Here is a 22274-nt window from a genome sequence, read left to right as displayed (position 1 = left end):
AATACTGAAAAAATTAACTATTGGTTTTTCTCATTTCTCCCCAGAAAGACTTAATAAAATGCAATCAATAAGATACATGTACCGTATTTTCCGGACTATAAGGCGCACTTAAAAGCCTTGGATTTCCTTGGAAATCCAAAGTGCGCCTTATAGTCCGGTGCGCCCTATATGAGGGCAGCGGACCCTACTTCCATAGGTCCCCGCTACCGGAGACAGCAGATCTCCAGCGGGAACTGCAGACCACGCGGCACGAACAACTTCTGCCGCGTGGTCTGCAGTTCCGGCTGGAGATCTGCTGTCTCCGGTAGCGGGGACCTATGTAAGTATTCCATTCTCCACCTCCCCCTCACCTTCCCCGCTCACCTTCCCCGCGTTCCGCGTCTCTTCTCGGCGTCGCGTCCCGTCGGGTCTCCGCTCCGCCCCCGGACCTCCGCCACGCCCCCGACCCTGCGCCTTATAGTCCGATGCGCCTTATATATGGAATTATTACATATATAAGGTGCATCGGACTGTTGCGCCTTATATTCCGGTGCGCCTAATGGCCCGGAAAATACGGTATCCCAAAGCGGTTACATTTAAAACTACAATTGTTCCACAAAAAATATAAATTTTAATAAAGCTACGTTAAAAGAAAAATAGAAAAGTTATCACTGTTGGCATGTGACAGTGGAGAAAATGCTAAATATTATTTGGTAAGGAAAAGGTTAATTTATAAACATTTCTCTAGTATTACTGTATATTTAGCCACTGTATCCAGTAGCATTCTAGGTTATGTTTTTGTGTGTGATGGACTAAAGATTATTTATACATTGGTGTTTTTTGTGTAACTCTATGTATGTTGATATTTGTTTCAATTCACATCTATGGCTCTTAAAGCAATCTTGAGATCACAGAATGGAAGGCTAATACTTTGTGCTGCCTCATGCAGCAAAATACCAGTTCACTACTGAATTCATGTTACTCAAGACAACTTCCCAATTATGCAATTATTATTCATGTATAAATATTCTTCCATGGAAAACCATATGGTTTGCTTTCAAGCTTCACTAATTACATTACTAGAGGAAAAAACAAATTCCAGCAAAAAACTGCACCGTAAAGGTACATTATTAAGTGGTCATTTTCATTTCTTTAAAAAAGATTCCTTAGTTAACAGTGATTTATGTGTTATGACTAATACAATTGAACTTAGCTCTTACACAAAGTTAACATGACAGTGATCCTATTGCCATTGCAACTGAACATAATAGCCAACATTTGTTTTTGTCAATTTCTTTACTTAAACTTGATCAGGAAAAGCGTTTATAAAATAAAAGCTGAGCCAAGAGAAAAACACAGTTCTCTGCTTTCAAAAGACTGAAACAATTGTAGTTTAACAAGAGACATTAAATTATAAAGTGGTGGACATGACATTAGAAAACAAGAAAAAACATTTATTAAACAAGAAAAACTGAAATATCACATGGTCATAAGTATTCAGTCCCTTTGCCCAGTATTGAGTAGAAACACCTTTTGACGTAGTACAGCCATGAGTCTTCTTGTAAATAATGCAACAAGTTTTTCACACCTGGATTTGGGGATCCTCTGCCATTCTTCCTTGCAGATTCCTCTCCAGTTACCTCAGGTTCGATGGTGGACATCCTTTTGCAAGTCCCTCTAGAGATGACAGCACACTGTGCCATAGATCCCCAACTGGTGGAGGGCTGTAGTGATAGTGGATTTTTTTGAGCTTTCTCCCATCTCCATACTGTGTTTCTGGAGCTTAGCCACAGTGACCTTGGGGTTATTCTTTACTTCTCTCTCCATGACTCTTCCCCCCTGATTTCTTAATTTGGATGGATGGCCAAGTCGAGGAAGAGTTGTGGTCATCCCAAACTTCCTCCATTTAAGGATTATGGAGACCACTGTGCTCTTAGGAACCTTCAGTGCTGCTGAAATTATTTTGTAACCTTGGCCAGATCTGTGCCTTGAAACAATGCTATCTCTGAGTTCCTTGGGCAGTCCCTTAGATTTCATGATGTGCTCTAACATGCACTGTGAGTTGTGAGGTCTTATAGTGGTAGATGTGTGCCTTTCCTAATCAAGTCCAATCAGATTAATTAAACACAGCTGGAACCATCTCAAGGAGGATCAGAACGAAATGGAAATGTGCTATTTCAGTTTTTCTTGTTTAATAAATGAAACGATTTTTTTTTTATCTTACCAATTGGCTGCAATGGAACAAAGAGTCAAAAATCTAAAGAGTCTGAATACTTTTAGTACCCACTGTATATATGATGGCTCACAGTTAATAGCCTACCACTGTGACATATAAAGTTGAACGGGGTCAGAGGGAGATTAAGGAGCAGCACCGCGTTTAAAGGAGAAAAGCTCAGGTGCAGGTCTTCACAATAGGGTCCAGTGATTGCCCATACATCCAAGAACAAAAAGATACTGAAGCAGCACTACGTAAATATGATTTATTCCACCTTCATGATGCGACGTTTCGTCCATTCAATCAAGACATTGAAAATGTCTTGATTGAATGGACGAAACGTCGCATCATGAAGGTGGAATAAATCACATTTACGGAGTGCTGCTTCAGTATCTTTTTTTTCTTGGATATAAAGTTGTACAGTGGCAAGTTGTCAATTTAATAAATTAAACAAAAAGTGGGCAACCATTTCAAGTAACATACACAGTGCTATATTTTTTATGCAATAGCATAGTGGTTTTACATGAGAAATGTTGTAGTCAGGAACAAATTTAACCGCAAAGCAACCTAAGCATCAGTGGGGCTCCACACAGTTGTGGGATGCTGCTTATTTTCCATGAACAGTTGTTAATATAAGTGGGTTGTTTCAGCATTCTTCTGTATGAGTTAAACTTTAATCTTCAGGATGCCAATTCAGTGTAATGCTATGGCAGACCCCCAGGTATGCCATTTAGAACACAACTATTTTTAAGGGGGGCCCTTTAGACATAGGTTTACTTGGAAACCCAAAAATAGCAGATCTTCCTCTGGCTGTAGTGTACTTTGTGAAGATAAACACAAACCCTCTGACATTTTGAAAATAGATATTGTAAAGCAGCTCAAATATTTGATCCAATTTATGTTAAATTTGTGGTATTAAAACTGAAATTTATACTAATCATGATCTTAACATTGGACATATATTGACTTAATTTTTTTAATTGATTGACTTTATGACTGTGATTCATTGCCTGTGAAATTAACTTCAAATCTACTTCTGACCAGAGCTGTTAGTTAAAACATCATTATTCCATTCTAAAGCCCTTTACCCATCACTGTATCCATAACTATAGTGACTTTGTATTAAACAAGTTAGTGCTTGTCAACACATTAATTTAAGCTACAGCTTTCAATGGTCCCAACATATTAAGGACACCAATATCGTTGAATGAAGGAGCAGAAATTTGGTTTATCATTATAGCTTTAGAGAAACAGAAAGGACCACAGGGCTAAGAGCAGAAGCCAATGATAGTTCTCCTCACCTTCTCACTATTCCGGCAATCCCAGACAACCCAGTATATGTTTCTTTAATATAGGTCTGAGCATGGCAAGTCCCAGGCTACATGGGACTGCAGAAGGAGGTCTTGTGTTATGAACTCTGTGCAGGAGCAATAGCTGGGTGCACACAGAGAGGCTTGGGGTGCTCAGTTACACCCTAGTTTGAGGGAAAAAATATGCTGAAAACATTAAAAGAGTAATTTAAAGAACCTAAATCCAACTGCTATACAAAGAAAGCAATCCTGTCAAAATCCAATTACACTTGCATGTTATAGAGCAGGTGGGGATGATGAATAGCTGTTTGGGAAACAATCAGAGTAACTTGTCAGATATACATTTATTTTGCTTCTCCTTTAAGGCTAAGAAATTGCCACTTAGACGTTGCTGTTACCCTGTATGTGATTGACAGAAAACTCCACATATATAGCCATATATGGAGGGACCAGTGGTGGATCATATGACATACAGTTAAGTATACAGAATACTTTTTGTTCATAATTTTTTCATAGATCACTATTCCTGCCATAGCAGCTGATCTGGGGCCTGCAGTGTCAGGGGGCCCGATCATCCTACCTGACACAATAAATAATGGAGGATGTGCACCATTATATATATTATGCTGCACATTGTAGAGCATAAAATGTATATAACACATCTTCCATAGTACCTACCTGAATAGGCAGCTCAGATAAAAAATGTCAGGAGAGAGGGAAGGGACAGCCGAATAACATAACTAGGGATCTCTCTTCCATAATTCTTTCCATCTATTTTACCCAAGTGTTCAGCAGATCCTGGGACAGATCTCTGTAAGTGCATAAATGTGTGTGTATAGTGTATAAATATGTGTATAAGTGTGTGATTATACAAATATGTTTTCTGAGGGGGCCTCATTCAGAAGTCTGCTATGAGGCATGTCTCTCCTAGTTACGCCCCTGGCTCAGCTCCTCCTGCTCTATAACATGTTGCTTGCAAATGGGACTTCATTGCCATGGACACAGACTCACTTTAAAGAAAATCTACCATTTAAATTGTTTGAGTATTAACCATTTATGATGCTGTGCAAAATAAAATTATAGGCTCCTTAACTCCAGTACTTTAGTTATAAAATAAAATATTATAGTTATTTAAATGAAGCAGAAGTGATTCAGGGACATGAATCAGCCTCTCTGTTCTTATATTCCTTTCCGCTCCAGGTGTCTACTGTCTACTGAGGGGCAAAAGAGCAGGTAGTCGGGTTTCAAGTGCCTCAGGGGGTGCTAAATAGCCAAAAAAACTGGAGCCAGGAGGGACACTTCTGCTTCACTAAATCCCTCAACGTTTGGAGAGGGATCATGGGCTGAACCCTCTCCATAGCCGGAGATTGTTTGCTGCATATTGCAGTCCTCAAAATGATACCATTGAAAGTGTGATCTCATTTCACAAAAAATAACACCGCACACAGCTCTGTACACTGAAGTATAAAAAAGTTATTAGTGCCAGAAGATGGAAGAATTTTTTTTGTGCTGGAGGTTTTCATTTTAGTAAATGAATGAAACATTATAAAACCTATATAATTTTTTTATCCCCATGATCTCACCGACCAAAAGGATAAGGTAGAAATGTAATTTGGGGCACCCAGGGAAAGCCGTATAATCCAAGCCAATAAGTAAAGCAAATGCATTTTTTCACTGCATTTGGATTTTTTTTTCCTACTTGCCAGTACACGTCATGGAATATTAAATACCGTCACTATGAAGTGCAATTTGTTACTCAGAAAAAAAGCCCTCACACAGTGCTTCTCATGTAAAAATCAAAAGTATAAGATTTTTGAAGGTGTGGAGGTAAAAATTAAAACGCAAAAATGAAAAAGAGCCTGGTCATTAAGAGGTTAAATAAATCTAAATCTCCTGGGAAGGAGAATATACACATATGTCTACAATGACGCTGATGGGACCAACCCAGCACCATTAATGGTTAATACTCAAACTATTTAATGGTAGATTTCCTTAATCATTGAGTGGGTTCTCTTGTTTGTTCAATCCTTACTGATAATTCCCATAGTCTAAAACATCTAGTGACCACTAGGTAAAATAGTTGTTAGGCCCCTTCCCCACTAGCGAGTGTGATGCGATGAACTCGCATCACACTCGCAACGCAAGCTGCCGGGAACGCACGGCCCGAACGCTGCACCGCGGGAGTGAACTCAGCATGTCAGTTCACTCCCGCGGTGCAGCGTTCGGGCCGTGCGTTCCCGGCAGCTTGCGTTGCGAGTGTGATGCGAGTTCATCGCATCACACTCGCTAGTGTGGAAGGGGCCTAAATGTCTATTTTCATTTACCACCACCCCAGCAACCAATGAAATTAATAAAGAAAACAAAATTATTTTAGACAGAAAGATGCTTCATACAATCAAACTGTGCTGTAGCCTTAGATGAGGATCGTATTTAGTAGACCCCCCCCCCATTGTTTTTCATTCTTTCCAGATATCATAAACCATGGCAAGTCTTGGAGGCAGCATACAGCAACACAGAAATTATTACATTTATAGAACTATTATTTTAAAGCCTCTGTTATCTTACAGTAACAAATAATATACTGTATGTCAAAGGCCATTTTCCTTCTCTAATCTTTTGCATCTTTACTTTACAAATGAAACACTAAGCAATAACTGCTATTGATCAGTGTAATTATTGGTCGGATTGTGGAATATTTCCCATGGTCATATTGATTTTAATGCATGAAGATCACAATGAGTATTTTTGTAATTATTGTCCTGCTGCCAATCATTAGGCTCATTACCTGGTTTTTATTAAGGACCTTTTTTCATTTTTATTGATGTGAAAATGACATAAATGTTACAGAAGTAAGCCAATGTAATATACTCATATATATTCGAGTATAAGCCGAGTGTTTCAGCACAAAAAATGTGCTGAAAATCATCACCTTGGCTTATACTCGAGTCAAGAAAAAAACAAACAGTGTACTCACCTTCCTTCATCAGGGGCAGGTCCTGTTCTATACAGCGATCCTCTGGCATTGGCTCTGTGTCCCCGCGCTGTCTGTCAAATGTCAAAGTGATCGTGACATCAGCCACTCTAAGACATTCTACTTTGTGTGCCGCCATCGGCACACACTATGATATCAGCAAGCAGCTGACATAACGGGGGGGGGGGGGCTACAGGGGAGCATTGGAAGGTCAGTACACTGTTTGTTTTTTTCCTACAGGCATTATATTGGGGGCAGGCGCTGCAGGCTATATACTAGGGGGCTGGAAGGCTATATACTACAGGGAGTGACAGTCTATACTCTACAGGGGCTGGCAGTCTATATACTAGAGGGGCTGGCAGGCTAAATACTACAGGAGGCTGTCAGGCTATACACTACAAGGGCTTGCAGGCTATATACTACATGGGGCTGACAGGTTATATACTACTTGGGGCTGGCTGGCTGTATACTAAAGGGGGGCTGACAGGCTATATACTAGAGAGGGCTGGCAGGCCAAATACTATAGGGGGCTGGCAGGCTATATACTACAGGGGCTGGCAGGCTATATACTACAGGGTGCTGGCAGGCTCTACACTACAGGGGCTGGCAGGCTATATACAAGAGGGCGTTTGTAGGCTATATACTTGGGAGGCTGTGACCAATGCTTTTCCCACCCTTGGCTTATACTCGAGTTAATAGGTTTTTCCATTTTTTTGTGTTAAAATTAGGGGTCTCGCCCTATACTCGGGTCAGCTTATATACAGGGATTCACCCCAGGATTATGGGTAGGAGATTGAGGCTGGTGGTTAACTCTTTAGAGTCTGTGGTCATAGGGACTGCAGCATCCAGTTGAGGTGTTGAGGTAAATGAGGATCCTGCAAGCTATCACTAATTCAAATTCTATAGTAGGACTAAAAGTAAAGTTAAACAATAAAAATATTAATTAATAAAATGAATTAACCTCTTAGTGATGTTGCTTGACATAACTGGGCAAATGTTTTGTATTTAGTGGTTTAAGAATCATAACTTCTTGTTTTGCACCTTAACAAATTAGCAGTATTGTTTTCGTGACACAATGGGGGTCATTTACTAAGGGCCTGATTCGCGTTTTCCCGACGTGTTACCCGAATATTTCCGATCAGCGCCGATTTTCCCTGTATTGCCCCGGGATTTTGGCGCACGCGATCGGATTGTGGTGCATCAGCGCCGGCATGCACGCAACGGAAATTGGGGGGGCGTGGCCAAGCGAAACCCCGACGGATTCGGAAAAACCACCACATTTAAAACAATAAAAGTGTCGTTTGGGACGCGCTTACCTTCACTTGGTCCGGCTCGGTGAACTTGAGTGTGTTCAGATGCTTTTCAGCGCAGCAGCGCCACCTGGTGGACGGCGGAGGAACTACCTTGATGAATCCCGGCCGGACCCGAATCTACCGCAGAGAACGCGCTGCTGGATCGCGAACGGACCGGGTAAGTAAATCTGCCCCAATGGGTCACATTTACTACGGGCTTTGCGCCTGTTTTCTGATGGACTTTGCACGTTCTTTTAGGTGTAAACTGCTGGTACAGGTATTTAAGAAGTGTCTATGACACATATATGTCGCACGCGACCGTTTTTGGGGGCAGCTGCACTAGCCTCCATGCAACACAAATTTGGGGCGCTCAGTCGGACCTTACTCCGGATTTAACATGCAAAGTCTGTCGCATGGCCTATGTTAAAGGTGCATCACAAAAAAGTTGAAGTCTGTTGGGCCAGTGGAGGGAACCGTCAGATTCATGATTTCTGGCGCACGTTCTTAATGAAAAGGAAGAGCACTTTTAGTGCAGTTTCCCACATTCTTAGTAAATGTGTCGAATAGGGTTGGTTAAGGGTTAACAAATGTTAGATTAATGAACAGAAAGAAGCAAATCTAGAAAGGACATTTCATACCCTACCTGAGTGTGCTGCTAATGTATTGGGGTAAATGGCAAACATGTAGATTTTTTTAGATCAATTAAAGGGGTATTCCAGGAATCAGCATAATTCATATACAAATGGGTCCTTAAAATATAAGCTAATGTGTAATTAGTTGTTATTAAAAATTTTGCTCCCCTTAGCAGAAAATGCTGGTGACATAGACTGTAATGAAGAATTAAAATGCTACTGGCCCTTTAATCAGTAAGTAGATTTCCTCCGTGCGGTCCGTTGCAGAACATACACAGGACAGAAGATGGCTGCTGGTCACATGTCCACATCACATGTCCTGCACCTGCCTGGGCCGGTCATGTGATCATCACTAAGTTTGGCTGTAGTCGGTTGGTTGCAGTGCATCCAGTATGGCCAGTGTTGTGGTGATGGCAGTTACACATCATTACTATGGTAACAGAGCAAGAAAACCTGTTATATCATCACTGGGAGCAGAGCATAAGAGGGAGGCAGAGTTACTGAGAACTAAAGGATCATGGAACTTGTAGTTTCCAGTGGCGGCCATCTTAGTGATAACTCCACCTACTTTAGAGAGGCTATAAATTTTGTACATCAGAAAATCAAACTATTGAAGCTCCATTTTGCAACTAATTACATTGAGTATTGTTATATTCATTTATTCATATCATCATGGGTTTTTGTGTCAGACGTTCATATTCCCGGAATACCCCTTTAAAGTTTTACCAGATCAATATATAATTCTGCTATCCAGCTCTATATCATGCTGCCCACAAATTGGAGTGCATGCACAATGTGACACATTCTCCCTAACTTGATATTGATACATTAGATGAATTAAATATTCTGCTCAAGCAGAGTACCATTTTTAATCCTTCACATATTAGCTGCCAAACCCAAGTAGTCTAATGATTTTCTTTACACGTTATTTTTTTCTCCAAAAGAATTTAAGTTCTTTAAAGCTTTTAAATGTATTTTCAAAGTCTGCGTAAACAAGTTTGAATGAAACATTGTTTAATAAATGTAAGGAATAGCTTTGCCTATCAACAGAAATAACCGCCGAATCCTGTACATGGATAAATCCCTAAGTCTACAGCAGTCAGAGCCGCTCTATGTAGCTGCACTGCAGATTTGTCAAGGAGCAGCTTTTCCAACATATGAATTCTTGGATTTAATGCACAGAATGATCCCAGCTGCTGCTTTTGTAATTCATAGCATTCACTTTACCTTCTCTATGCTGTATGACTAATACACCTCTTTTTTTTTCTCACTTGTTTAACACTATACAAAGTTCATGCATTTTTTAAAATAAATCTTGACACTTGATTTTCATTTGTAAGTTTTTCTGTACGTTGACAGAAAACTGTTAAAAGCAACAGTGTATATTAAAAATGTGAAAATATATATTCCACTGTCTGAAATATGAAACAGAAAGGTGTGAACCAGGAGGCCTAGCACCTCAAATACCACTTATTTTTTAGATTAAAGGGGTATTCTCATCTGGGCATTTACATTGTTTCATTAATCTGTCATATAAACATATCTTCAATTAGAGGTTATTAAAAAAATGCTCCTGTGTGAAGATATTTCTCATAAATATAGTCATATGGTCCCTAAGCAACAAGATTTTGTCCTTGGATACGACCACCTCTTCTGGAGGAATTGCACAAGGAAACAAAAAGTTTCTGAATATTAAATGTCTGAGGAGTTACTGCAGGTCCCACAGCCGCCCTGTGCTAATGATTGCTGAAGCCAAGAGGTCAGACAGGACTCTATAGCCCATGTCTGGCCACCGCTGCCAAAGTGTGAGGTGGCCGTATCTCGTTTCTAAGGGTCAACATGGCAACATTTATGAGAAATTATCTTCACACCGGAACATTTTTTTTTAATAACATCCAATTGAAGAAATGTTTACAAATGGCAAATGAATTTAATTAAATGTGAATGCCCAGATGGGAATACCCCTTTAAGTATGCACACATCAGCGCTGCATACAATTACTAATAACAAGTAATTACAATTTATAACAATACTGTACATTCTCATTGATGATTTATGTTGTGACATTCAGATTAAACTTATTGGCCCTCATTTATTTAAGTGTTTGCACCAGTTTTCAGTCTGACTGTGCACTAGATAGAACATGCAAAACGCTTGCACATGTATTTATAAAGTGTTTGCACCAGTTTTATGTCGCGGCTGCACTGTGTCCAACAAGACAGAAAATATGTGCAGCTAAAGGGGCGTGTTAGTGCCTAATAGACCACAATTCTGTCCACCATGCACCACAATTGTGTCTGCACCACATTTCTGCAGCATGAACAAAGTTCACCAAAAGAAATTGGTGCACACTTCCAGAGCAGTGTATGAAGAATCTGAAGCACAAGTCATGAATCTGGCGCACCCTGCACACTTCACAGGCAAACTGCACATAGTTCAGACTGAACTGTTTATGATAAATGTGGGCCGCTGTAAATAGAAATTGGTTACATAGATTGAGGACATTTATTAAGGTGGTGTTTTGTATACTGCTCTGGTTTTTCTCCATTCTAGCAGAGGAGGCATCTACATGGTGAGAAACGGCATGCATCACTACAGATAAGGAACATGGTTCAGGTAGCCTAGGCTCTTTACTGAATTAAAGAACAAAAATAACAGTTTGACCTTCAGTTTATGTGTTCATTCTGTTCTACGCAGGTTACGCAGAAACTGCTCCTCTGGTAGAGGGGTTACCCCGATCATTTATTATGCCAGGCCTACCAATTTGTCATTTGTCAAAATCGTCCAGATCTTCTAAAGACCAAAAATAAAGATTTTGGTAAACAGTCCACTTTTAATAATGGTGCACAGGTAGCTAGAAATGTTGTTGATAAATACTGGCATGTTCCAGTAATGGATCCTGACATTAGGGGATACCCCACAAATTACTTATCAAGGATTACATAGTACATAGTCATTTTTCCTGAGTATCAGGCACGCTCTGGCTTAGACAGATCCTCAATAGTTGTTTCAGATGTAGCGGCTGTGTTGCAAGCCCTGTTCTTATTCCTGGTAAAACCTTCTGTTCATGAGGAAAAATCTACTATGCAAGACACTTCATTATCTATGAGGTCATCTACAGGGACCTCTGTAAATGCAGTTTGTAGTATGTGGGGATGACATAAAGAGAGTTGAGAAGGAGGGTGGGGAACCACTTGGGTGACATTGCCAATAATCATGACACCCTGGTAGCAAGACCTATGTACCAGGCTCATGGAGGGGATACTGGTGCCATTACCTTTATGGGCATTGATTTGGTGTCACCCAACAGTGGAGGGGGAAACTGAAACAAGGAGATTTTGAAAAGAGAAGCAAGATGGATTTTCTTGCTAGTCACTCTCTCCCTTAGAGGTCCGAATGAGGCCCAGAATTATTGGTGTGTCCTTTTTGTGCATGACTGTATAACTCACTGTTCAATTTGGTTGTTACTGCTGTTAATATTTTACTACTGCTAGTCTACATTAATTAACATATATCTGTTTTTATCTGTTTTAAAAGTGTATTTTTTCTAATACCTCCCTGTCTTTTGATACATTTTCCAATTTTGCTTCCTCACCCACTGAGTGTTCACTATGCTATAACTTTTAGCTGTGTTTAATTTGCAGTGTGCTGTGGCTGTAGACTTCTCTCTTGGCCGGTGAGGTCATTCTCCAAGCCTGACTTGCCCCAGTCACATGATCTTGCCAGGAAGTAGGGTTATCTCCTGTATCACAATGCGGATTGTGGCTAATCAGGGAGTTTGAAGTCACTAAGGGTCATTTCACTTACACTCAGTGCCAGTGTTTAAATCCCACCAGCAGTATGCATCTGCACACCGATGTAACTGCCTCACTTCATTAGTGGGTGTGTGTGCCACTGACACTTTCCTTTCTTTTTTTACTTCAAACGTATCCCCTCATGATGTTGTAGTACGGAAACCTCTGTGGGATGGTGTGGGTCAGATTTTGCAGCTGAGGATTTATTGTGGGTACTGTCCTTATTAGGACAGTAGTCATATCTACAAGAGGGGTGTTAGGGAGAGACCTTGGATCATACCAGTACATGGTCCATATGTACACTTGAGTGTTCCCTCCTCCTGAACTCCCTCCCCTCCTCCCTCATTGCATCTAGTGGTAATCAGCGCATCTTTTTTTACTTTTTTATGCATTTTGTGGTGCTGCTCCTATTGAATTTTGAATTGAATCTATTGGTTGCTTAATGCTATTTAGTGGCTTTCTGAGCTGTTTCTGGTATATTTCAGTCATTTTTTATTAACCCCTAGGGGACACAGCCTATTTTGGCCTTAAGGACGCGGCCCCATTCTTCAAATCTGACCTGTGTCACTATAAGTGGTTATAGTTTTGGAACGCTATGAGATATCCAGGGGATTTTGAGATTGTTTTCTCGTGACACATTGTACTTCAAATTAGTTTAAAAATTTGGATGATATCTTTTGTGTTTAGTTATGAAAAAAAACTAAATTTGGCAAAAATTTGGAAAAATTCTTTATTTTCAATGTTCTAAATTCTCTACTTTTGATGCAGATAGTCATAGCTCCCAAATAAATTCATAACTTACATTTCCCAAATGTCTGCTTTATGATGGCATGGTTTTTTAAGATTCCACATATTTTACTAGAATGTTATGAGGCTCAGAATTTAGGTATCATTTTTCAATTTTTTTGTAAAATCACCAAAACCTGTATTTAGATGGACCTGCTCAACTTCTAATTGACACTGAGAGGCCTAAATAATAGTTGGACTCGTAAAATACCCCATTGTGGAAACTACACACCTCAACGTATGAAAAACCACTTTTAAGAAGTTTGTTAACGCTTTACGTGTTTTATAGGGGTTAAAACAAAATGGAGGTGCAGTCTGCAAATTGTAATATTTTTTCACAATACACTCATTTTGGGTGGAAAATTAAACATTTACAATGGATTAAATGAATAAAGGCTCCACAAAGTTTGTTACCCAATTTCTCCTGATTACACGGATACCCCATATGTGGTGGTGACCTGCTGTATGGGCGCACGGCCAGGCATAGAAGGGAAGGAGGCGCCATGCAGATCAGATTTGCTATGTCACATGGTACAGGCTATAATTTTTTTCTTTTTTTAATGTGGACCTATAGGGGCTTATTTCTTTTGCCACATGAGATGCACTTTTCTGGTACGTAATTTGGGGGAATCTATAGGCTAATTGGTGAGATTTTATTAACTCTTTGTTGGTGGGGGGAAATGAAAATCATCACTTTTCAGGAAGATTTTTATGGGGTTTTTTTTTGGCTGTTTACCATACCATAAAAATAGTATATTATTTTTATTCTATGGGTCGCCACGATTACAAAAAGACCTCATTTATATAGATTTTTTATTTTTTCCCCATTTTTAGTGCATAAAAAGTAATTTGGCAAAAATGTTGTTACTTTTAGCATCACCGTCTTTCATATGCATAACTTTTTTATTTTTCGCCTCACAAATCTGTTTAAGGGCTTATTTTTTGCGAGAAGGATTGTTCTTTTTAGTGGTCTTATTCTAGAGTGCATAACATTTTTTAAATCCCTTTTTAGAGCATTTTTATAGGGTATTAATTGAAAATGATCTTTTTTCTGGAGCTTTTTTTTTTGTTTGTTTTTTACGGGGTTAACTTTGCGGATCTAATAACGATTCTGTTTTATTATGCAGATTGTTACGGATGCAGGGATACCAAATATGTGGGGGTTTTGTGTATTTTATTCAATTGTACTGAATAAAAACCAATTTGGAGAAAATCTTGTTCATTTTGGCATCATCATCTTTTCATATGCATAACTTTTTTATTTTTCGGCTGACAAATCTAGTTAGGGGCTTATTTTTTGCGAGAAGAGTTGTTCTTTTTAGTGGGCTTATTTTGGAGTGCATAAAATTTTTTAAATTACTTTTTAGAGCATTTTTATAGGGTATTAATTAAAAATTATCTTTTTTCGGAACGTTTTTGCGTTTTTTTTTCTACGGTGTGTACCGTGCGGGTCCAGTAACGATTCTGTTTTATTATACAGATTGTTACGGACGCGGCAATACCAAATATGTGGGGTTTTTTGTGTTTTTGTGTTTTTTATACTTTATTAAGTGTTTTTATGGGAAAGTGACATTTTAGGGGCTTATATTTTTATGTATTTATTTTTTATTTATTATAATGTGAAGTGTTAACTGTTTTTTCATATTTTTACTTCTACATACTTGAACTTAAACCAGTGATGCTCTGATCACTGGTTTAAGTCCAATACACTGCTCTACAATACTATTTTATTGTAGAGCAGTGTAAACTGTCTGAGCAAGCTTGCGCATGCTCAGACAGTTTACAGTCAGACCCGGAAGGGGTCTGACTGCCATGGAAACCGGGCAGCTCCGGGGCACATGCCAGTCCTCGGAGCTGCCCAGAAGTGGATCGGATCCCCCGGTAAGCGGCACGGGGGATCCGATCCACAGCGCAAACACCCTTACACGCCGCTGTCATGTTTGACCGCGGCGTGTAAGGGGTTAACACCCGCGATCGGAGCCGGCTCCGATCGCGGTTGTTAGCGCAGGCTGTCAGCTGTACTGGACAGCTGACAGCCGCTGCTTCTGGTACCGGCTCCGTTCGTGAGCCGGTGCCAGAAGCAGGACGTTATAGAACGTCCCCGTGCGCTAAGCATCTAGCCCCGGGGACGTACTATAACGTCCTGGTGCGCCTAGGGGTTAAACAAAATGCCATAAAAGATTGTAAATCAGTCTGAGTTTCCTAAAAGTGGCAAGGCTGGTGCAAACACAACATTAACTCCTAAATGGGCATGATTAATACATGTTTGGAGAAAAATCTGTCTAGAGGAGTTTTATCTATTTTGTTACTCTTTAAATGCAAAGGGGATATATAGAATTTGGAGGATCAAAGAAGGGATGCAACTAAAGAGAAAAATAAGTGAGCATGACCATTGTGAGCATGACTATTGAATGGGAGCACAAATGACTTCTATATAGGTTTATAAATAGGTGCATTACTACTGGTTGATGATTTAGGAGGGCAAATATATATGGGATAAGAAATGTGGGAATCAATAATGGTAGAGGCAAGAGAGGGCATTACAATATAATAGCACATTAGAGGGTTTCATATATCTTGGGGGGCAGAGGAGGGCAATCTTATTTAAACATTACAACTACATGGGCAAACATGGGAGAACATGTTTTTGGAATTGGAATTTCCAATGGATAGTGTTAACAATCCTACTGTTTTGTAGATAAAAGCAGAGCATAAAAATGTTATGAATTCTAATAGGTACACTGAAAACAATGTTTGAGTAGAAACAGATGGAAAGTGTTCTAAATTGTGAGGAGCAAAATAGTGCATTTAATTCTGCAAATACAAATTGTTGTACATACAACTGATCAGCTTCAATAACAAAAATTCAGAAATGTATTATTATATGTTCACATGACAGTACAATACAATGCATTGAATGGAGTCTTACAAATCTCTATATACAACTCTCCACCCACTACTATTACTATATTCTGCATCCTGCACGGAGACTGGTAAGAGAGAAGAGGTGATGGTTAACTCTTTAGATATTGCAGTCATAGCAACTACAGCAGCTACTATAAATGAGTTGCAACTAATTCTCTTACCTCTGAAATACCCTACACCATGATCTCAGGGTTCTGTCTTTGTGCCCGGACAGCTGAGGGACTGATGAATCCCCCTGGGCTGCCCTTATCACCTGTTCCACCATACATTTCCTGTAAAACTTTCTTTTTTGTTAAGTGTTTTCATTAGGCACAAATTATGTACACAAATTTAGTTTCTCCAGAACCGGACTGAGCTGGAGAGTAAAGTTATTATATTTATACTGTATAGTGAACATCATAAATTATCAAAAAAGCTGCAGAATTGCATTTTTGTCCCAATTACCACCAATCAATGGATAATAAAAATCTGTCAATAAACTCTTCGTGGTCAAAAATGCCATTGAAAATTTACCTCAGCCTGCAAAAAAAGCCATCATACAGCTATGATGTCAGAAAATTTTGAAATGGAATGGATTTTGAAAGATATGGCTGAAAAATTGATGAACAGCTTTTGACATCTAGGCACAAAGCAGAACGATCACTAAGGGATAGAGGCTGTAGGAAGCTCTAGGCTCAAACTCTTTCTTCCCTGTAATGACAATAGTAAAAAAAAAAATTAGCAATAGAGGGGGTAGTGTGGCTGTACTCAACCAGAATTATTATATCATTATACAATGGGTACATATTTATTCAATCTAGGGCCATTAGCTATCACTTGAAAATAACCCTTTCATTGAACACTGAGAATGACATTGTAATAGTATAATATATGCCATAATAATAGAATAATATATATATAGTACCTCTGCTCTGGGATTTCTTCCCTTTTTTCCCTTTCCTCCCTCTTTTCCCCTAGCTATGCTAGCTTTTCCGCAGCCATGAGTCTTCATTCGCAGCTCCCTCCCAGAACTGGATCTGTACAAGCTCCGCCAATCTGTACTCCCTTGGTGGCACATTGGTGAGCCAGCTGCACTGTGGCCTACTCCTGGCCTGTGCCTGGATCTACACAAAGTGGCCCAATTTAGCCTGCACACCGCCAGTATCCCAGATCAGGGGGCATAAATCCAATTGCACCAACCCTGGAAATAACCTGGAGAAGCATCTGATCTCACTGGCACCCACCAGTGAGTGTATGTAATGTTGTTAAATGTATGTAACCCATAACATGTATATATATTAATAGCGGCTTCAGTATTGCTTCTAAATGTAAAAAAAAAGCCTATTGACACAAAAATATTATAATAAGTCATTTGCAATAAGTGGCTATTACATTAAATCTAGTAAGATGGATAAGGATTTGTAATTCACTAGCTGTGCATACAATACACAAGTAGTGTACATACCATTTATACATATTCTATTTCGATTTTTTGATAATTCAAGAACTTCTGTCAATAATTTGCAAATGGTATTTATTTTCATCTGGGAGGTAAGATTTCACCTGATGAATATGCTAAACACTTGCAAACATTTTGTTTGTGTCAAGAATAAATGAATACAACTTTTTAAGAAACTCAAGTATGTCATTTAAATGTTCTATAACACGGTTGACCATTTAAGATAAATCCAATTGCACCAACCCTGGAAGCTAACCTGGAGAAGCATCTGATCTCACTGGCACCAACCACATCTAGGCAGTGTCAATGCATGGGAATGGCCCTCATCCTCCAGCATGAACGTTGATTGGGCCTAACATTGGAGTTGCATGCGGAGAGCCTACATCTTACTTCTGCCGCCACCAACAAAGGGTTTACGTGGAGAATTCTTTATTTACTGGCACACAACCCCCTTGGAGATGCACAGGAAGACCATTGCCCTTCTCAACCTGTATGTAAGTGTATGCAATGTTGTTAAATGTATGCAACCCATAACATACAACGCGTAAGATTGTCTCAACTGTATGTAATATATAAGCCTGTTACACTTAGCCTGCATACTTTATACAAAATAATTTCCCTCTAGAATCAATAAAGCCATATTGTATTGTATATATATTAAAGTTACGCTTTAAATATATTGGGGGTATGAGAGGCCCATAGCTGCATTTTCACAGGGTGATACATTAAGAGGCTGCCACGCAGCGTTTATTCCAGTGGACCGGGGGCGTGGCCGGTCCACTCCTGGCCGGCCACGCCCCCCTCTTTGCCCCTTCATGCCCCACTAACGTGAAGGTGGCGGATTAGGGAAAATAATCGCAAGTGCTAGTGCAGAGGCCCCCGATAAATATGCCCCACTACATTCGCGTTTTCATGTATCAGAATTTGATCTATTTCTTGAAAATGTAGCAAGCAGACTATTGGCATATTTCAGTACAGTTCCATGCTGATGCCATAGTTGCCCTTATCCTTTCATGTAACTATTCAACTTTCCCTTCATACATATTTTATTCAGTTTATTGACTTATGGGCAGCATGAGAGTTGACTCAAAAGAAAACTTTTTCACCTGTAATGGAAATTTTCTATAACGAAACAATTTAAAAATATTTACAGACCCTTACCTATGAATGCATTTCCCTACAAGGATCTACAAAAAAGTCCTTCTTTCCTTTTTTTTCCTGGCTAAATATGTTCCAAGTTAAATTAATTCATGACTGCACTATAATTATATATACAAATGGGGTAGAGATGCCCCTTAAAAAGCAAGGCATTTTTTCAGCTGCCAAATGTCATATAAGTTAGAGCTGTTAAATGTTACTAATGTACTCTTTAAACTTTTATTCAAAATGTCTCTGCTGAATCGAGCTTCAAGCTGCCATTGCAACAAAGATATTTTTATTTATTTATTTTTCCATTTATGTCTAAAGCAATAGTTAATCACCCACCATCAGTGGAAAGTTGCTTAAAAAGTTGCACTTGTAACATCGGCTTTCATGGTTTATTTTTAAGATGATAAAAGGTGTGGAAATCTCGAAAGGGTGGTAATGAAATTCTCTTTTCTGATATTCAAGAATCAAGACGAAAAGTATGAGAAGGTTCCCACTCCTTCTGTCAGTTTGCAAAGCCTGTTATATAACACATAAAGAAAAGTTAAAAGAAAAGAAAGATAAGACATGACATCCCGCACTCTAATTTTATTTCTGACAGCAAAAGAAGTATATTCAACTTTTGACATGCTTCATGGCAAGGTAGTATATATTAATCAAAGAATCAGCAGGGACATGTTAAAATCATTTTTATAGAAAAGTAATATAATGGCCTTAGAAAATACAGAATATACTTTTCTGCAGATAGAAAAAGACATTCATTCTGGTCCAACTGTTGCATTGTGGGGACATAATGTAAGAGATGACAAATTAAAATATAGCAGAAGTATAAAAGTTAAATGTTAAATTGTACATTATAGCTACAGTAACTCAATCAAACTATTACATAAGATATTCACCTATATTTTGTATTTCAGTAATACAAAATGGGATCATAGTAGACAGTAGAATGGGATCACTCTATAATATTAATAGCGGCTTCAGTTTTGCTTCTAAATGTAAAGAGAAGCCTATTGTATTTTGCCATTTAGCTATATCCCTTATAACTGTTTATGTGGAATAGAAAAGGGATAACTCTGAATAATATAAATTGGCAGCTTGACACAAAAATATTATAATAAGTCATTTGCAATAAGTGGCTATTACATTAAATCTAGTAAGATGGAGAAGGATTTGTAATTCACTAGCTGTGCATACAATATACAAGTACTGTACATACCATTTATACATATTCTATTTCGATTTTTTGATAATGTAAGCACTTCTGTCAATAATTTGCAAATGGCATTTATTTTCATCTGGGAGGTAAGATTTCATCTGATGAAAATGGTAAACACTTGCAAACATTTTGTTTGCGTCAAGAATAAATAATTAGAACTTTTTAAGAAAATCTAGTATGTCATTTAAATGTTCTATAACACGACTGACCATTTAAGATAAGCATTGTTTCATGGGTGGAGATCAACTCCTAAAGGCACTGCTGATCATTGAAAGGTTGTCTGCTGTTTGACTAATATGGATGCTTTGTAATGCTGCTGTATGGGAATGGACAACAAGATGGAAAAGAAGAAGGACAGATACGGACAACGAGGCCTAAAGCTATACGTACTCCTTGTCATACTCCTGATGAAATACTAGAATCAGCTCAAGTCCTCAACTGGCTAGTGGCCAATGTGGTTTGCTTTGAAAGGTATGAACCATGGCAAACAGATTTTTAAAAATTTAGCTCTGGTTCCTGGATCTCCCAATGGACCAATTCTTCAAGATGATAAAGTTCCCCTACTTTTGTTGGACCACATCCCCAGTTTGGGTCCAATGAAGAGGGTAAGGTAGAGCACCACATCAGAAGAATTAACAGTCTTGCTGCAGCATTTATGAAGGTAGGTAGATGGTCTCTTTTTGGATGGAAGGAAGTGGTAGGTTTCCAGAGTAGAATGGACTGGGATCACAAGGAAGCTTGTCAGAACAGATGAGGTAATTTCCACTATTATAGGCTTCCAAAAAGGGATAATAAAAGGACAAGTCCACTATTAGTTGAATATGTCTCCCCTGGGCTTTTGACACTTCCAGAAGACATCAGATACGGTATGATCAAGTTGTACAGGTTTGGGTTAAAACTTCGAAAAGCTCTGGTAATTTTTCTGTATCCATAATTACTTCCACTCATTTAGTAGTGAGGGAGTGAATGAAAGGCTTCTCTTTATGTTTCTTAACCGGTTAAGGACCGGGCCCTTTCCTGTTTTTTCATTTCCATTTTTCACTCCCCCCCTTCAAAAATCTATAACTTTTTTATTTTTACACGTAAAGAGCTATGTGATGGCTTGTTTTCTGCGTAACAAATTGCACTTCATAGTGATGGTATTAAATATTCCATGCCGTGTACTGGGAAGCAGGAAAAAAATTCCAAATGCAGTGAAAATTATGAAAAAACGCATTCGCGCCACTTTCTTGTGGGCTTGGATATTACGGCTTTCACTGAGTGCCCCAAATGACATGTCTACTTTATTCTTTGGGTTGGTACGATTCCGGAGATACCAAATTTGTATAGGTTTTATAATGTTTTCATGTATTTACAAAAATTAAAACCTCCTGTACAAATTATTTTTTTTTGATTTTGCCATCTTCTGGCGCTAATAACTTTTTTATACTTTGTTGTACGGAGCTGTGGGTGATGTAATTTTTGCGACATTTGATAATATTTTCAATGATATAATTTTTAGGACTGTGCGACCTTTTTATCACTTTTTATAGATTTTTTTTATATTTTTCAAAATGGCAAAAAAATGCAATTTTCGAATTTTGTCGCTATTTTCCGTTACAGGGTTAAATGCAGTGAAAAACCGTTAATATATTTTGATAGATCGGGCATTTTCTGAAGTGTCGATACCTAATGTGTTTATAATTTTTACTGTTTATTTATATTTATGTCAGTTCTAGGGAAAGGGGTGATTTGGACAGAATTGGAATTTCCAATGGATAGTTTTAACAATCCTACTGTTTTGTAGACCCGAGGCTACCATGGAGACGGATCGTCACAGGGAGCGACGATCCTAGGCAAGATGGCTAGCACCGATCGTGGGTGTTACCGGTAAGTCTTACTGGCTATGGAGAGGGCTCTCTCCATGCAGCGGGACCCGACTGCCGCCGTGAATACAAGGCGGGCGGTCGCGAACCAGTTAAAGGATATCTACAATCAGAATTCCTGATGGTGGATTGCTCAAAGTTACATGGCAGTTGCATTTTCTACTATGAAGAACAGTTTTTCTTTATTTTATTGCTCAGAAAAATAACTAATAAAAATAAGCTAATGAGCAGAAGGTGCTCCAGCCTAAGTCACCAGAGCATCTCTTGGCTCCGCTGACTATTTATATATTCATGCCCCACTCTCTGAAGTTGAGCCTAGTCCAGCTCGCTGATCCTCACATGGCCGGTGATGTCAAAGGCAGACAGGACCAGCCGATGAAGTTTGGTCTACCATCAGAAATTCTGTGCTGACATAAACCTGTGCATAGTATTTACTCTTAGAGAGCAATGACGATTTGGCCAATCTTACATAAAGGCCAATCTTACATACATTAACCTTATTATTAAGTATTGTTTACTCCTGCAAGATGCATGCAGTGTGTGAGGACAGTCATGCTTTTAGATGTTAAATGTTCCTGCAACGGACAACGCTTAGACACAACATTTAGAATTGTGTCGCAAGACACGCACTAACAAGCACCGGGAAGAAGAAGGTGAACTCTGGCGGACCTCGGCGCATAAGCGACGGAGGCAGGAACACGG

Source organism: Engystomops pustulosus, chromosome 1, assembly GCF_040894005.1.
Source record: "Engystomops pustulosus chromosome 1, aEngPut4.maternal, whole genome shotgun sequence".
Lineage (NCBI taxonomy): Eukaryota > Metazoa > Chordata > Amphibia > Anura > Leptodactylidae > Engystomops > Engystomops pustulosus.
Note: the sequence above shows the minus strand (reverse complement) of the source record.